The sequence below is a fragment of the Physeter macrocephalus genome, chromosome 5, assembly GCF_002837175.3.
Source record: "Physeter macrocephalus isolate SW-GA chromosome 5, ASM283717v5, whole genome shotgun sequence".
In the NCBI taxonomy this organism is placed as follows: domain Eukaryota; kingdom Metazoa; phylum Chordata; class Mammalia; order Artiodactyla; family Physeteridae; genus Physeter; species Physeter macrocephalus.
Window position 1 is genome coordinate 36,200,644 of NC_041218.1, and position 17,199 is coordinate 36,217,842.

Here is a 17,199-nt window from a genome sequence, read left to right on the forward strand (position 1 = left end):
CATGCAGTCCACCAACCGCAGATCCTGTAGTACTATAGTACCAATTTATGGAAAAAAAATCAGTGTACAAGTAGACCCACGCAACTCAAACCCGTGTTGTTCAAGGGTCAACAGTAATTATCTATTGCTGTGTAAAAATTACTACAAACTTAGCAGCTTAAAGCAACATGGATATATTATCCTAAAACTTCAGATGTCTGGGCACAGGTGAGCTGGGTCATCTGCTCAGACTCTCACAAAGCTGCCATCAAGATGTCAGCGGGACTGTGTATTTTCTGGAGCTCCAGGTCCTCTTCCAAGCTCCTGTGACTGTAGGCAAAATTCAGTTCTTTGCATCTGTAGGATTGAAGGCTCCATTTTCTTTCTGGCTGTAGGCAAGGGCTTGTCTCAGCTCCCGAGACGCTGCATGCAGTTCTTTGCCACATGACAATTTCACAGGTCCTCTCAAAAGACATTAGCTTACTTCTTCAAGTCCAGCAGGATAAACTCTTGCTCCAGTTTGTTAAGATGGAGTCTTATATAACAAAACATATTCATAGCAATGACTGTTCCACCACCTTTGCCATATTCAGTTGGCTAGAAATAAGTCACAGGTTCTGCCCTCACTCAAGGGGAAGGGATTACACAAAAGTATGACTCATTATGGAGTCACCTTAGGATGTGTCCATCACAATAATTCCTAGGCTAAATTATTCCTAGGCTATAAACTCTGGAACCAGACTGCCTCAGTTTAAATTCTGGCTCTATCCTTACTAATTACTAATTATATCCATTTCTTCGTCTTAAAATGAGATTATAGCACCTCCTCTTAATGTTGTTGTGAGGATTATGTTAATATTTTTAAACTGCTTAGAAAAGTATCTAGCAAATAGGAAATTCTATTTAAGTTTGCATTAAGTAAATTAATATTTGAACATTTATATAAATTCCTAATAAGGGAATACATTTTTACCATCAAAGTTTTGTACATTGTGACTGTAAAAACGTATATTGTCATTTCTCTGAATGACTCACATTTGCATATGTGCAAATGTGTGCTCTACCAACCACTGTAACAACATGGAAATTCCTAAAGAACATTTAAATTAGCTAACAAAGATCAAAATATGAAATAATGTGCAAAAGAGCAGTCAATAAATATGTTAAGTAATCATGATGGTAATTGAAATCCACAGTTACAATTCAGTAAGTTATGGATCAACTTCTGCTAATCACCAGCCTCAGAAACTTACCTCTGCTTTCTATCACACAATTCACAAATGCTTAACTTCTCAAATATTGCCATTTGGTGATGAGTGATACTTCCACCCTTTTAATTACCTTCCATGAGCTGACTAAAAAATCAGGCAGATGCCCACAGAGAATTACACAAATACCAAGTGCTAGAGATCAGGGAAAATACCCATCCTTTGGGATGTTGATCAGAACTTGAGATGCAATGGACTCATCTACGAGGTAAGTCCGTCTGAACAAACACTCTTAGAGGGTTTCTCCAAGATAGGCTGACAAAAATTAGATGACTTTATTTTACAGAATTACAAAATGTGATACTCAGAAGAGATCATAGAAGTCTAGTGCAAAATGCCTTTTTAAAAATCATTTTTCACCAATAAATCAGAGATCTGAACTTCAGACAGATAAGCAGGCTGTTTAAGCTCACAAATAGCAGCAGAGACAAAGAACAACTTGGATCTGTCAACACTGAAACCAGAGCAGCCCAGCAGGGACCATATTGCTTTCTAAGGAGAGTTTTGGAAATTTGTGGGGGACTTTTTCGTTGGAACAACAATTTGAGACATTGCTATCAAGTGTGGACAGGGGTTTTGTTTGTTAGTCATCCTGCAATAATGAAGAATGCTATTGCATATTGCGAGACTTTTTCTAAAAATTCATAAAAATTAAAAACTTGTGACTAGATCTAATCTTATTTCATATATATAGTCTAAAATATTTTTCATGGTTTCAGTATATACTCAGCCAGGATACTGTATATCAAGGTAATATTTATTTTCTTCAGAACTTGTCTAATTTTTATCATTTTGGGAAATAGCACTAATAATGGCTCATTTATTACTGTATTTTTAGCTATCATATTTATAGTTAGTCTATAAGTAGGGCATTACATGACTACTTCATAAGATCTTCTAATTTAGTCATGACGAATAATTTACATTTTATACTACATTGATTTTTAAAAATTATATATCAACATATCTAAGAATTTCATTTCATATTAATAAAGGGAGAACTACAAAATATTTGCTATAAACAGTGGACTTATGTCTCATGGGGCTAAGAAACACTCGGCCTAGTCATTTCCTCTTAGGATTAATTCTAAATTAGCTTACACAGTGGAAAGAGGTGTTTTTCAGGTTTTACAAATGACAGTTCTACAAGATAAGTCACTGAGTAGTTAACATCTAGGGTTTTTTGTAGAAGTGTACAGGTATCAAGGAAAAAAAGTATTGTATACATGAAAATTCCAATTTCTAAAGGCTCTGGAGCCATGTGCTTCACAACATCATTGTCTTTAAAGGTGTTAAAATCCTGAGCAAAAATACAAGCAAGGATATGTTAAATCTCTATTACTCAGAACTGTTGAGCAATGGGACACCTGGCTAATGGTATATAGCAGAAAATTACGCATTAATTAGAGAACTGCAACTGGTTGAGAATTTTAAAATTGTTTTTCTATTTTAAGATTTTTTTTCTTATTTCAAGAAAAAATACATGTTCAATGAACAAAGCTTAAACCATACAAAAAAGTATAAATGAGAAAATGAAAATCTTATAACTAACCCCCGGAAATAACCACTGATAATATTTTGGGATGTGTGTATATATATATATATTCACATATATATGTACTATATAGAATATATACATATTTCTAGTAACTTTCCTGTGAAAAATCAAGGAGCTTAAGCAAAACTTACATGTTATTGAAACAGTGTTTTATAACTTGCATTACTGACTTACCTAAATATTCTAGGTTATTCTGCTGTTTATTTATGCTATAATTTATTTAACCAGTTTCCTTTCCCATGGTTACTTAGGATGATTCCTCATCTGTGATGTGAGAAAACATAAGAATCCATATATCTAATCACCTAATTCATAATAGGACAACAATAAGTTGAACCAGAGAAGCAGCTATCTTTAGATGAGAAAAATAAAGGTAGTTTAAATCTCTTTTCCACTCCCTTCAAAATCCCACCAAAAGTGAAGTGTTACCTGTGTGTGCATGTGTATGTGTGTGTGTGTGTGGTGGGGGGTGTTTGCAGGGATAGATTCTAGAAAAATTGGAATAAGCCTTCCTGTAAGAAAACTCCCCAGAAACTAGGAACATTTCTGTGCCAACCTAGAAGTGTAAATGGCTACTGTGTAATCCTTTGATTTTCTTAAATTATTTTTAGAAGACAAAAGACATAGAAACCACTTTTCTATTATTTTAATAACCTTTCTGAACTCTTGGGAGATAAACTTCCATCCCTGTTTTTCCCCTTATGCTCCTTAGTCCTCTTGACTAAGCTCACCCTGCATTATGCAAATAGATTCCTATAGAGTGAAAGTCCGGTTAGGGTCCAACTCCGCAAATAATGGTTAAAATGAGTATATTAGAATATTTACAGCTTCAAGTAGCAAAAAAAACAAACAAAAAAGGATTAAGTAGAATAGAAAGTTACTATCTCACTTGGTCAAGAGGCAGAAAGGGCTCCAGATATAGTAAATTAATTAATCAAATACCAAATGCATTTATTAATAAGTTTAATGAAGTTATTTAACATTATTTAATATTTTAATTTAATAATATAATATAAATTAAAAATTCTTGGCTAGGGAATAGAATTATCATAATTGGCCTAAACTAGTTATTATCCACCCATTGGAACTGGGGATAGGGTCAGTTTCCCATGAAGTATATGCTATGTGGAGTAATGACGTATATCTCAACAACATCAGGGTTCTGGTAGCAGAGAAAGGATGTTCAAGCAACAACCAGTAGTGTCTACTTCAAGCAGAGTGACTATACGTCTTCACCGAAGACAACTCCAAGGCACACCTGTTGTCTAAGGTAAATAATAATATTAATAATAATAATACTCTCAAAAATGTCCTGGATGATGTATAATACAGCTGTCTAGCTACTAGTTGTATATTTTTAAGATTTCAGAATTAACTTCTAACGTACCTTTGTTACAATTATAAAGGAAAATTGCTAAACCTACAGTGAAAATAAAAATAAGGTTTCAGGATCCATAGCCTAATAAAATTTTAGAGTAATTATGAAGCAATCCCTTTATATTGACTGAGACAATCATTACAACTCAATCTCACCAACTTCTTAAACAGATTTTATGGATTCTTACTAAAATTTTCATACCTTAGTCCATGTTTTTCCATTTGAAAGAAGTGCTTTATTTAAAAATATATTCTATAATTCAGAAGTTAACTCATTTGGACTGTGCTAGCCTCCAAGCATTTAATATACAGAGCTATAAACTGCATCATAAACCTCTTCATGCTTAAATACACACTGCATTTTGGGCCATAAGTAAGAACCACAAGAGAAGAAGGGCTATTCAACAGTCCTGGGCAACAGAGCATTAAAGGGCTTTGGACCTAGTATGCCTTAGCTCATATCCTAGTTCTGCCACACATGAACTGTGCAACTCTCTGGGCCCCACTCCTTCACCTGTAAAATGGGGACAATGATGTTCTCTACCTCAGAAGTATCTAACTCATAGGTTGTGAGAATTAAAAGAGTTAATACTGGTGAATCGTAGAAGAGTATCCAGTACTAAATAATCTAAATGTCAGCTATCATCATCATCATCATCATCATCATCATCATCATCATCCCCATCATCATCATGTGGCACTCAGGCTACTGTCTGAGGGACCAGATTCTAATGCTAGAAGAAAACATACAATCTCAAAACTAGTCATGTAAAGAGACAATAAAGTATTATGAAAAGTAGAATTAAGTGCAAAGGAACAAAAGGTGACCAGAGAGAAAAAGTAGGGTATAAAGAAATCAAGGGTGGGATCAGAAACAGACTCACTAAATGTACCTCTTTACTACAAGTTCCTCTCATTTGCAGTTTGGCATGTTGCTAAATGTCTAGAATAGATTTTTAAGGGACTAAGGCTTCTCAGTCTCAGTGTAATGCTCTCCTCATTTCAAGAAAACTTCTTTACACATGATTTTCTGAAGGCAAGTTCACAATGAAAACCAAAATGTCAAAGGAGATAAATGGTTGGAGTCCAGAGTAAATGAGATGCAGTTCTGGAGAGAGGAATGAACTTTAACATTTCTGGTTAATCAGAGAGAAAAATGTACAGACTATAACAATGAAGAAAACAAATATAAAATGTAAGGGCACTAGAACACTAAGAATATAAAATTATTTAACAAATATTGGGTAGCTGATTATACTTATAGCCTTGCTATATGAGGAAAACTGAAATGTAGTAACTTCTCTTTGAGTTCACTCACAAGAGAACATGAAGCATGTTTATTCCATTCAGGCTTGCATGCTCTCAGAGTCACCCTGAACCCTACTGAACCCTATGGAGGAAAAAGGGTCACATTTATGGTTAAGAATCAAGCAATTATTAACTGATAATATTACTTAAGAGGTCAAGAAAGTGTGTCAAAGATTTCTTTAAGATGGCTTATTGCTAATATGAGAGTGTCATGTATGCTTTACATCTAACTGATGACAGTCAAAATCATTATGGCATAAATAGTTCATAGTTGTGAGAACTGATAAAACTATTGGGTACCCAGAGACAAGAAAACATGTATTTAACGACTATAACTAAAATTAAGCATGAATCATTACCTGAGAAATAAATGAATAAAATATATTAGCAGATTTTTTTAATGAACTAAATATTTAACAGGGTATAAACTGAAGTTATCTTGAATTTGGAGAAGCCACAAGAGAAATTACAGAAGAAATTATTAACGTGACAGATTCTTTATAACGTAGAAGAGAAACGCTGTCTTTAATTAGCAAGTTCAGAAACTTTTCTAACAAAACCCTTTTATTGATTTTTCTTCTATAAATATTTACTTTTAATCTGACCCAGGCAATCAAATAAGAGATCTTCATTTCCCTGCATCAGTCTTCCCACACATTTTCACACAGGTGCTCAGATCCTTGTATTTTACAAATTAAATATGTCAATACATGTTATCATGGCATCATATGCTACTGTCATTAAAACCTCATAGAATTCCAGATGCTAAGGTCACTCTAACTTCTTTATTCCTCCCCAAGATTATTTCAGATGATAATATATACAAAATAAATATTTTAAAATTCTTTATATAAACCTAACACTTGTATTCAAAAAAGAAAAAAAAAATCACAGGACAGTGTCCAAAAAAGGGTGTTCTCATGTGAACACATACTCTTAATTAATGAATAAAACACTCAAGATCACTCGCATCTTTTAGTAGACTAAGGTTTACTGTTATTTTCCAACTAGAGTGCGCTTTGGCAAATCCATTCATTTGTGTTGTTTATTAAATTCTCTGAGGCTAATGATCCATGCATTTAAGTGTCAGAAAAAGACAAAGAAAAAATCATCACAGTATTGTAGTCTCAAAAGTTCTTATCCATATTACTTTCATGCAGAGGACCCACTGTTTAAGACCAAAAATAAAATGGCAATTGAGACTTATGCTTAACATTTAATTGTATGGACAAGAATGAATATTTAGGCCCAATATAACAAGAATATTTTTCCCTTGATATACTGAACATGAGAAGTATTCACATCTGTTTCACTGCTTTGCCTTCTTCATGGGCTTAAACCTGCCAAATTATTCCATTTGATTTCAGAGAATTCTCATATGGCAATCTATTTTATTTACTTTATCTTCAATAAAATGGTTCAGTGAGCATTAGCAACTCTGAGACACAGGTTTCAATCAGTCTTCAGGCAAAGGCGTCAATCTATATTAGACCTACTGTGCTCTGAGTTGCAGCTAGAAAGTTGGATAAGGCAGAGCAACGGCAAAAATGTGAGCGAGGCCTAATAAAGCCACAGTGAAGAGAAAGAAAGCTCTCCCCAGGCTATCACAAGCATCGCTTACACAATACCAGGTGTTGGGTTCAATAAATGAAGAACTCCTTAATAAGACTGACAGCTAAAAGGAGGCTTCAGACTCTAACTTTATTTTACATGACACCTACAGTAATAGTCGTCTGTACTCCAGCAGCCAATAGTAAAAACTTGAAATGCCAACAGTTAAAAATGAAGTTCCATATTCACCCCTCGGATATTATAGAGGGGAAAAAAAACTAAAAACATTCAAGCTGCATAGTATTTCTTCTATAACATTTTTATGCAATCACTAATACAACAGTAGTTTCAGTGGACCCTTCCTTACAAATTTGTATGACATTTTAAATATAGCTGCTGGATTAGATTTTAACCACAAAATAGTCAGTACGTTTGAGCAACAACTCATTTTGGAAAATGATATCATTAAAGACTAATTCCAAGAAATGTGGGGCAGTCCTGTTAGATGCCGTGAAAATGTCTCCCAAAGTACAAACTTTGTAATAACTGATGCTGGTTCATATTTGATATGGGCTGTAAAAAGCAGATTATTGTAATGGTGCTCTTCCCAGCAAATAAGACCATAACAAAAGTACCTAATGTTCAGTTGAATTGAAAAGCAGGCCAGTTAAAAATCCATATTTTGCTATTTTGTATAATGGTATCAAAAATTTTACTAGTGGATCACTCCAACCCACAAATTAAAAATTATAAATGTAAACTCTCTTTTTTATAGGAACAAATTTCCATTTTTTCCTTTTTTTTAAATATAATGCTGTATTTTTGCCCAGGTTCTATCATCACAGTATAATCAATAGGAGGAAAATTTGGAATGACGGTTTAATGTGAATTTATACAAAAATGTTGTTCTATTACTTGCTGATACATACTTCTCAACTCATTTTTCTGGAGACCAAATGTATTATTTTTCTAATTTAACATTTCAAAATACAGCACCCCAATTACGTGTACATACATCTAGATGTTTTCATGTAACGCTATTCTTTACAACTCTATAAGGACATTAAAGGAGAAGAATGGAAAACTAGCATGACAGATTAGTAGAATAGATTCTTCGAACTCAGATTCTGTAAAGGTAAGAGTGTTTTTAACTATTCCAAACAGCTCTTCTATAAGAAAACCAGTACCAGACCAGCACCCAGACCTACCCAGTCCTGAGGAACTCTCCAACACTAATGTGATCAATGAACAAGAGACTAAAAGTGGCCTCTGCATATTATAAAATTAGTATTCCAGGGGAAACCTAAACATTTCACATTTTCTTCTCACTTGGCTCACTTTCTTGTAAACATGCATGCCTACCCCATTACATTTACTTTAGAGACCACATATTCAGTATACCATTAATCCTTGTATTCCCTGCAAAGTCCAGGCCAGTAGTGAAATTAGTGGAAATAATTTTTAGGGGTAATATATTATAAAATGTATTAATTATCTACTGCTACATAACAAATTACCTCCAAATTTAGCAGGTTTTGACAAAAAAGCACATTTATTATGTCACACATTTTCTGAGGATCAGGAATCCAGGAGTAGTTCAGCTGGGTGGCTTAGGCTCAGGGTTCCTCAAGAAGATGCAGGGTATTGCCAGTTCCTCCACGTCTATTGGCAAGAGGGCATAGATCCTCACCACATGAACCTCTCCAAGGCAACTAGCCTCCCCCAGAACAGGTCATGAGACTGAGAGTGAGAGACAGAGTGAAAGAGAGAGAGGGAGAAAGGGAAGGAGGGAGGAAGGGAGGGAAGGAGGAAAGGAGAGAGAGAGAAAGAGAGAAAGAAAGGGAAGGAGAGAGGGAGGGAAGGAGGAAGAGAGAGAGAGTGAAAGAGAGAGAAAGAGAGGAAGGGAGGGAAAGAGGGAGGAAGGGAAGGAAGGAGGAAGGAAGAGGGAGAAAGGGGAGGAGGAAGGAAGGGAGGGAAGGAGGAAGGGAAAAAGAGAGAGAGAGAGAGAGAGAGGAAGAAACAGAGAGAAAAAGAAACAAGTAAGAACACCCGAAACAGATGTCCTAATATCTTGTATAACCCAATCTGAAAAGCAAAATCCCATCACTTGTACCATATTCTATTCTATCAGCAAGAAGGAGCAACTCTGGTAAATGTGGGAGGGAAAAATACAGTTGTATGAAAACTAGGAGATGAGGATCATTAAGGACCATTTTAGAGGCTGCCTACCACAGCCCACCCTCTGGACCATAATCATTCACATTCTTCCCATGTGCAATCAGTTCCAAATATGTAAGTTGTACTGGATTCCTAAAGGTCATTTAAGGGTTGATTGAGGTACACTTCAGATTACTGAGTCAGTGTAAGAGTGGATAATTTATAAAGAATATCCTTTGAAATATGATTCTCAAATCAACCGCTGTTCTGAATCAAGGAGGTATTTCATATATTTAGAGAATATTTTTTAAGATACTATTTTGTGCAAGGCTACAGGAAATATACACATGATATTATGCAGGAAAAGTCCTGGGTTGGCTAAAAAGGAGGAAAGAAACAGGAAGTAGGTAATGGAAGAAGTAGAGATGTAAATGTGCTTTACAGGCATGGAGAAAGGGAAAGAAGCAGTAGGATATGCATTGACAAAGATGTGGGCAAGTGTAAGGCACGTAGTTCAAGGTATACATATCAGTGTAATGGGGAGGAAATGTCGGATACTGGGGTTTCGTCAGATCCTGGAGAGTATTAAATACCAGGGCAGGCTGTTTTAGTCTGGTGGTTAGCCAGCTTAAAATAATGTATCAGTAATAGGCAGGGAGGAATGGCCTGTTGGGATTTATACTGTGAACATAACTGAGAATAAAATTTTACAGTTAGTGACAATATTCCTTTTTTATTAAATCTTACATAATTGTAAAAAACCCTAAAATAATAGGTTAAATGAATTTTAAATTAAGAAATTCAACATGCTGTGGCAGACAGACTCTAGTGTGGTCCCCACATTCACGCCCTGTATAATTCCCTCCCCTTGCATGTAGGGAGGACTGTGACTGGCTTCTAACTAACAGAATATGGCAAAGCTTATGGGATGTTATTTCAATGGTTATGTTAATACATATACACACACATACATATATGGCTCCATTTTGCCAGCATTTAGTAGGAACTCTCCTACTGACTTTAAAGAAGCAAGCAACTATGATGGGAACTGCATATGGAGCGGGCCACATGGCTGGGAACTGTGGATAACCTCTATGACCTGAGGATCTCAGTCCTACAAATGCAATGAACTAGATTCAGCCAAAGCCCAGTAAGTTTGGAAGAGGATCCTGAACTCCAAATGAAAATGCAGCCTGGCCAATATTTTGAGTAGCCTTGTAAGATCCTGAGCTAAACCATAAGCCATGCCTGGACTCCTGACCTGTGGAAACTGTTAAGGTAATAAATATATGTCGTTTTAAGCTTTAAAATATGTAACATTTTATATAGCAATCAAAAACTAATACACATGCTAATCAAATCACAGAATGTACATTTACAAATGAGCTCCTTTTTACCATTTCATGGACCAAAGTTAGAATGCTATTCTGGATACTGACCAGGTGGCCTGGATAATAAATACAGTCAAACTTTGAGATTAATATAATGGGGAACAAAACAACAGCTAACTTAAAAAAAAATGCTTACTATGGCCTTTAAATGTATTCAAACATTTAGTCCTCAAATCAATTCTATAAAGTAAACCGATTCTCCTTTTTCCAGATTCAGAAATTAAGTGTTAGAGAGTTAAATGACTTGTCCAAGGTTTCACATACGGTAGGTTTGTTTTGGAACCATAATTCAAATCTAGGCAATCTGATTTCCAAGCTTACATTCTCAACAGCTACACTCTATAGCCTCTTTGTTTACAGTCTTATTCACTCTGTTTCATTTTGCCAAGAAATGTATGCACACCATGTATTTGAACACTTGCCCAGCCCCTCCTAGGCCAAATTATCTTCCTGTACAGTTCATTTACTTTTCAATAATTTGAAAATTAGAGCAAATATTTTGTCAGGTATGATGCCTAATTTTTAGCAAGTGTTTATGAAACTTACAGCAATTTTCTATAAGTATGTGAATGAAGTTTATTTCTACTCCACTGAAATAACTAAAACTGATCTTTTATTTGGATTTAATATTCTTACAATTGAAACTCTGGAAATAATTGTAAATATCATAAAGTAAAATATACACATACATATACACACTCAACTAACCATTTACCCATATACACAAACACTCTCAGTTGGAAGTTGTGTGAAATATTTTAGTTCCCGTTTCAGAAGTATAACCTAGGTCAGGTTCTGTAACCTCTCTGAGATGTAAAATGCGGATAATTGTTTGAAAATAGGAAGATTCAACCGAGTATTTACTTTAGGGATTTCTAGGGGAAAGGAACAGAGGAGTGGTAAGGGAAGAAGAAAATTAGTATTTCTTGAAAATGGCTATGTATTTTCATACATACACAATTATGTACCTTCTGGGAAAAAGACTCTATTTTCTAAAAGTCATTTCTTTCATGGTTCCATGATGTTCACTGTCAGGCAACTCTTACTTATAAACCTAAAATCCCCCGGCTATTACTAAAACAAATGTCCTGTTACTACTCAACAAATGAGAATTTAAATATAAAAGGTCTTACAAAGATGGGATATATCAATATAACCATTGTCTACAGTAAGCATAAATCACTAACTCAGAAAAAAGAAAGATTGAGCGTAGGCAGGTATGGGTTCTAATAACACGTAACAGTTCATTATTAGCTATAAAATCACAACAAGCTATACTACTTTTTCCAAGTCATTGAAATTCTTTGTCTTTTAGTTTCTCCACTTACTAAACAATGAATAATAATGTCAACCTTACTTACATCATAAGCAATGGAAGAGTAAAATTAATAAGTTTAATGAAAGAGCAAAATGAAGTAAAAAGTTGCCAAAGTGTTTCAAAAATCTTAAATGCTAAATAAATGCGGAATCGTTTTGTTTGTATGCCTGACAAAATTATAAAGTTCGTATAGAACAATAAAAATTCCATAGGCAAAACAGTACCTGAGAAATAATTGACTATATAATTCAAGCACATTGACAAAAATCTCTCAGGGAAGATATGGGGTCTCTTTCTAGAGAAAGTTTTAGAAAATGTTAAGAGCAATGCAGTCATCACAGTGAGGATCCTGAGACCTGTCCTACGCTTATGGTGAACCCCTTGATAAAGAATTCTGGTGAGGATCCTGAGACACTTCCTACACTTATGGTAAACTCCCTTGATAAAGAATTCTGGGGTGGAATGGGCAAGAAAAAAAAAGAAATCTGAAGAAGTCAGGGCACCACGGTTCCCCTCTTTGGGGGTAAAGACTGGAGAGAAAAATGATGTAAACTCATCTAGAATTTCTTTCAGTTTTCTTTTTATAAGTATATTATTACAGATTTGGCCACCTATCACACACTGCTTGATTGATACCATAGTCAAGAATGACACTGAAAAACTAATTTCAACGAAACATTATAGAGTAAGAGCGGGAGATAAACTCTGCATTTCTTGGAAATGCAACTCATGCTGTCTTTGTGGTCCTTATTTTATACCAAACAATGGATTTAATGTTCTCTAAATTGACATTGTAAATATCAAGGAAAACTACCATTAGATTCAAAGAAGTATAACATTAAAAAGTAAACAAATGCTTTCTAAACAGCTGACTTGCTAGGTCTCAAAAAGTTTATTTAAAAAAATCAAACTTTCAAGAAAAAATCATTAGTAGTATTCTACTCTTTAGTTGCTGACATTTCTAGATCCTCCCAAAAACCTCAGTATCACCTGGGTCTTAATAAAATAATATTGAAAACATCAGTATTAAAGGCCAGCAAAATGGTAACAGAAAATACTCCAAGCACTTTTCTTGTCTAGTAATTTCCTTTCAGTATTTCAAAACCAAATTCACATTCCGCGTAAATTTGTGTTAATTTTCAAAAAACAAAGTGAGACCAGTTTTAAAAGGAAGCAGGAGCACAGCAAGGCGTGAAATGAAAAGCCCAAGAGAAGAGACAGTGGTAAAAACTGCGATTGCCATCCCTGATATGTCTCTATGGTTCACTGATAATGTTTTTAACCTTTGGGCAAAGATATTTAACCCAAAAATTAAAGGACAAAATAAGTATTAGAAAAACAAAATAAGCACAACGAACAAAAGAGACTTATCACCGAAAGACCACTTACCTATTTCTTGCAGATCTTCCGCAAGACTTTCGAGTCAACCTTGATATGGAGCCCTAGGTAAATTCAATCCCAGCATCACATTAGAGTAGCCCTGTTAACAGAGACAAATAATTGTCACTGCTTTGAAAATTAAGTTTGCATTTGTGTCCCAATTAGTTCCATGACTTCATAGAACATAAAACACATTCAACCTCAAATAAGCATAATGCATTCATTGCTTTATGACTCTTCAAACGTGTATAAAATTACTTTTCTACATTTTAATTTAGAGAACTTCAAATCCATTGTTTGGTACAAGGCAAGGACTGCAGAAGCAGCACTAGATGCATTTCTAAGAAATGCAGATTTTACTTCCGATCTTACATTGATTTGCCAAGTTTAAACTTTTAATGATTAAATTTTGCAATTTATAGAATAAAATCATTTATGTCTCAAGGTTCCCAACTAAAAACATGGCTGATTTCAACTGCCTCTTCAGCACATACTTAATGAGCTTTGTAGGCCTTTCCACTATTAACAAATTGGTAGTAAGCATTTTCGCCTTATAATCACAATGTAAGGGTTATTACCCTAATACTTATTTGAATTTATATTTTCCAGACCCATTTCCTATTTAACCACTCTCTTTTCTAGTCTCTTACTTCTTTAATCTGAATGATTTAGCTCATACATTTCTTAGGCTAAAATAAGTGTTCTGAAGTTCCAACAAAATGATAGGACTTAGTGTATAGATAGTAAATGGACTTCGACTCATAAAACAACTCTGGTAGGGACCACACAAAAAGCTATAGGGAGACTAAATCTAAGTCTACTACAGGAAAGAGTACTGTGTTCAATTAGCAATGTCTGCCACAGGCATTGAAAATGATGAATGACATCATATGCCATATCTGTTGAACATTTAGGCATGTCAGTAATTTTATTTAAATCACGTCCAAACACTTTTGGCTAAAAATCCTTTCTTCCAATGCAATCTTAGTGAGAGGTCAATTAATTAAACAGATAGAAATGAGACATTCTGGTTGAATCAGGACCCCAAATACGCAGTTCCACCACTATTCTCTCCCCAGTTGCCTTGGAGGTATTCCACGAAGCTTTAGTTATACTGCAAAGCATAACTTGAAATCATTATTTTAGTTAATCTTAAGTATTAGGTAACTCAAAGTCACAGAAATGTAGGTAATTCAAACTCCTGTTGTTAACATTCTAGCATTCTTCCTCTATTGCTTCTGTTCTCTATATTTCTCTCAATGACAAAATTTTGCATAGGAGCAGGCTCCACCCTTGACTTTCCTTGCGTTACTCTTTCTTCCATAATTATTTCTTGCCTGCTACATGCCACCAGAAGATTTCTTATTAAAATGTAGCAGACATTTAGACATTAAAATTAATGTCTAAATTATTTCCTAACTCCATATTGGCTTATTTTCCCCCTTCCTGTATTCATGGATATCAATTTTTCCTAACTCAATCTATAAGTTCTAGATTTTTAAAGAAAACCTAAAAACACATTTTAAAGTATATGCTATAAAAGGTCTATCATTATCAAAGGTAAATTAAAAAATGAAGGGCAAAGAGAAGGAACCCACTCTACCAAACGTTAGGATACACTACAAGGCCAGGGACAGACACTGAGATATAGAGTTCAGAAATAAATCCACATATCAATGCTAACTTTATGTATGATAAGGATGATATCAAAAGTAAAAGAAAAGGTTGCTATTGACTTATTGTATGGAGAAAGAAAAACAGTCTCAGAATATGGCAAAAAGTAAACTTAGCTCCTTATTTCACACCATATACAAATTTGGATTCCACCTAGATTAAAGAGTTTTATATGTGAAAGTTATCTTTTCAAAGCTAATAGAAAATATTTAGGCGAGTCTTTCTGAGAATTAGAAGTAAAAAGCAATTCTGAAACAAGACCCAAAAAGCATAAATAATGAGGCATAAAATTGATGGATTTGGCTAAGTCAAAATGAGAATTTTTCAGTGAATAATACCATAGGTAAATTTCACAGATAAACTGAGAGAAGACCTAACACAAACAAGGAATCAATATTAGAATAAATACTCAGAGGAAGCTAATAGAAAAATAAGCAAAAATCTTAAAACGGTATACTTTCTTAGAAGGGGAAGACAGAATAGCTCTCAAGTATAGTTTAAAATGCTCAGAATCACTTGTTATCAAGAAGGTGCAAATTAAAAACCAATGAGACACCACTTGTCATCAGAATAGCATAAATTTGAATGCTGGATTCTACCCAGTGTTGGCAAGAATGCAAAAAGACAAGCACTCCCTTGTTTACTGCTGATGCAAGCATAAACAATACAGCTATTCTTAAAAGCAGTCTGGAAGACCTAAAATGTCAACCTGTTTTTTATGGACCCAAAACACCCTGTGCTGAGCTCTAGTATAGCATGTATCAGCTTAGTTTTAATTTCACTTTTTTATTGACATGCCTTTCTCTCCCACTAATTTCTCCATTTTCATTAATCAAAATTAATGTTGAAAACTGATAAATCAAGAAATAGCAATAAGAATATCATTTAATACTATGGGTGTAAGCACCAGAAACGTGTTGCCTCTGTGTAGCTGGACTGCACAGTGGGAAGGTACAAGGCAGAGGTCTGCTATTTTTCATTATAATAAGCCTTCTGTTTTATTTGATTTTTTTAACTCTGTGCATGTATTTCTTTGACCAAAGTCAATTTTAAATAAAAAAGAAAAAGCAGGAAGCTAATATTAAAAATAAACAAAGAACATATCATCATTGCAGCATATAGATTTTATTTTAATAAGCATATATTATTTTAGTAACTTAAACCTCAAGAAAAAAACAAACCATGTCATGGACTATTGATCACAGTGATCATAATGATCACTTAATTATGTACCAAATGATAACTTAAGAATCAAATGATCACTTAACTGGATAAGGGGGAAAAAGTTTAATTTAAAAAAAAAAAAAAAAAAAAGAAACAAAAAAACCCTTAAGCCAGTAAAGAAAACTAAGAAATTGGAAAAGGCAAAAGCAGAGCCAGAGAGGCAAATTAGGATTCTCTTACATTTACACATTCACATGCGTGGATTGGTTGCTGACTCTATGCCAGGCACTCTCCGGGCTCTGAGGTAAAGCCACAGCCCTGCTCTCATGTAGTGCGCAGTACAATGAGGAATATGTAAAGGATGATGATTTCAGTGTGTTGAGAAATATGACGTGTGTATGTGTGTGTGTGTGTATATACACACAGGGGCAGCATCCAGGTTAAGCTAAGACACTCAAAGATGTCCTGGATAAAAGTTCACAATTACAAACACTCCCTTTTCTAATTTCGTCTAGCTTTTTAAACTGGATTACAAATTTATTTAAGGTTTTCTGTGGTAGGAGAGGACAGCATCACTCAAACATTCCCAGAGAGTTTGAACTGTCTTATTTTCAGGAACTCTATTAGATGAAGTGAACAATTACTAGGTGGTTTAATTTTGCTGTATTTATATTTTCCTAGGAACTCCTGGATGCTCAAGAAAGAGATTTAGTTTTCTAATGTGTTACTTGGAACTCTTTGTTTCTACTCTCCTGTCTTTTAATTAACAAAAATGAAGATATGTCCTAAAAGAAATACTATCATTCAATTGTTTTCTAAACAAGAGAAAAAAATACATTGTGCAAACCTTAAGTTTAAAAACAAGTGTCTTTTGAATTCTACTGCAAAATAGCATAATACAAAATCCTCTGTCTAGTGAACATCACAATTTGGAAAAATAAACTCAAAATCTGAAGTAAATAAACAAAATGCATTTGTTATATAGGTCATAATGTGTAATTGACATTTAAAAGTAAAAATTAGGGCTTCCCTGGTGGCGCAGTGGTTGAGAGTCCGTCTGCCGATGCAGGGGAC

The 17,199-nt window shown here is 34.4% G+C and overlaps 1 protein-coding gene across 28 annotated transcripts in view; it reads right to left on the reverse strand.

Moving 5' to 3' along the window:
- FOXP2 (forkhead box P2) overlaps window positions 1-17,199 on the reverse strand; it is a 536,717-nt gene that overhangs the window by 356,049 nt on the left and 163,469 nt on the right. For all 28 annotated transcript variants that reach the window (XM_055084891.1, XM_055084888.1, XM_055084875.1 and 25 more), the window contains one exon: window positions 13,297-13,387. The gene's annotated coding sequence lies outside the window, so the exon portion shown is untranslated. The remainder of the gene's footprint in view (window positions 1-13,296; window positions 13,388-17,199) is intronic.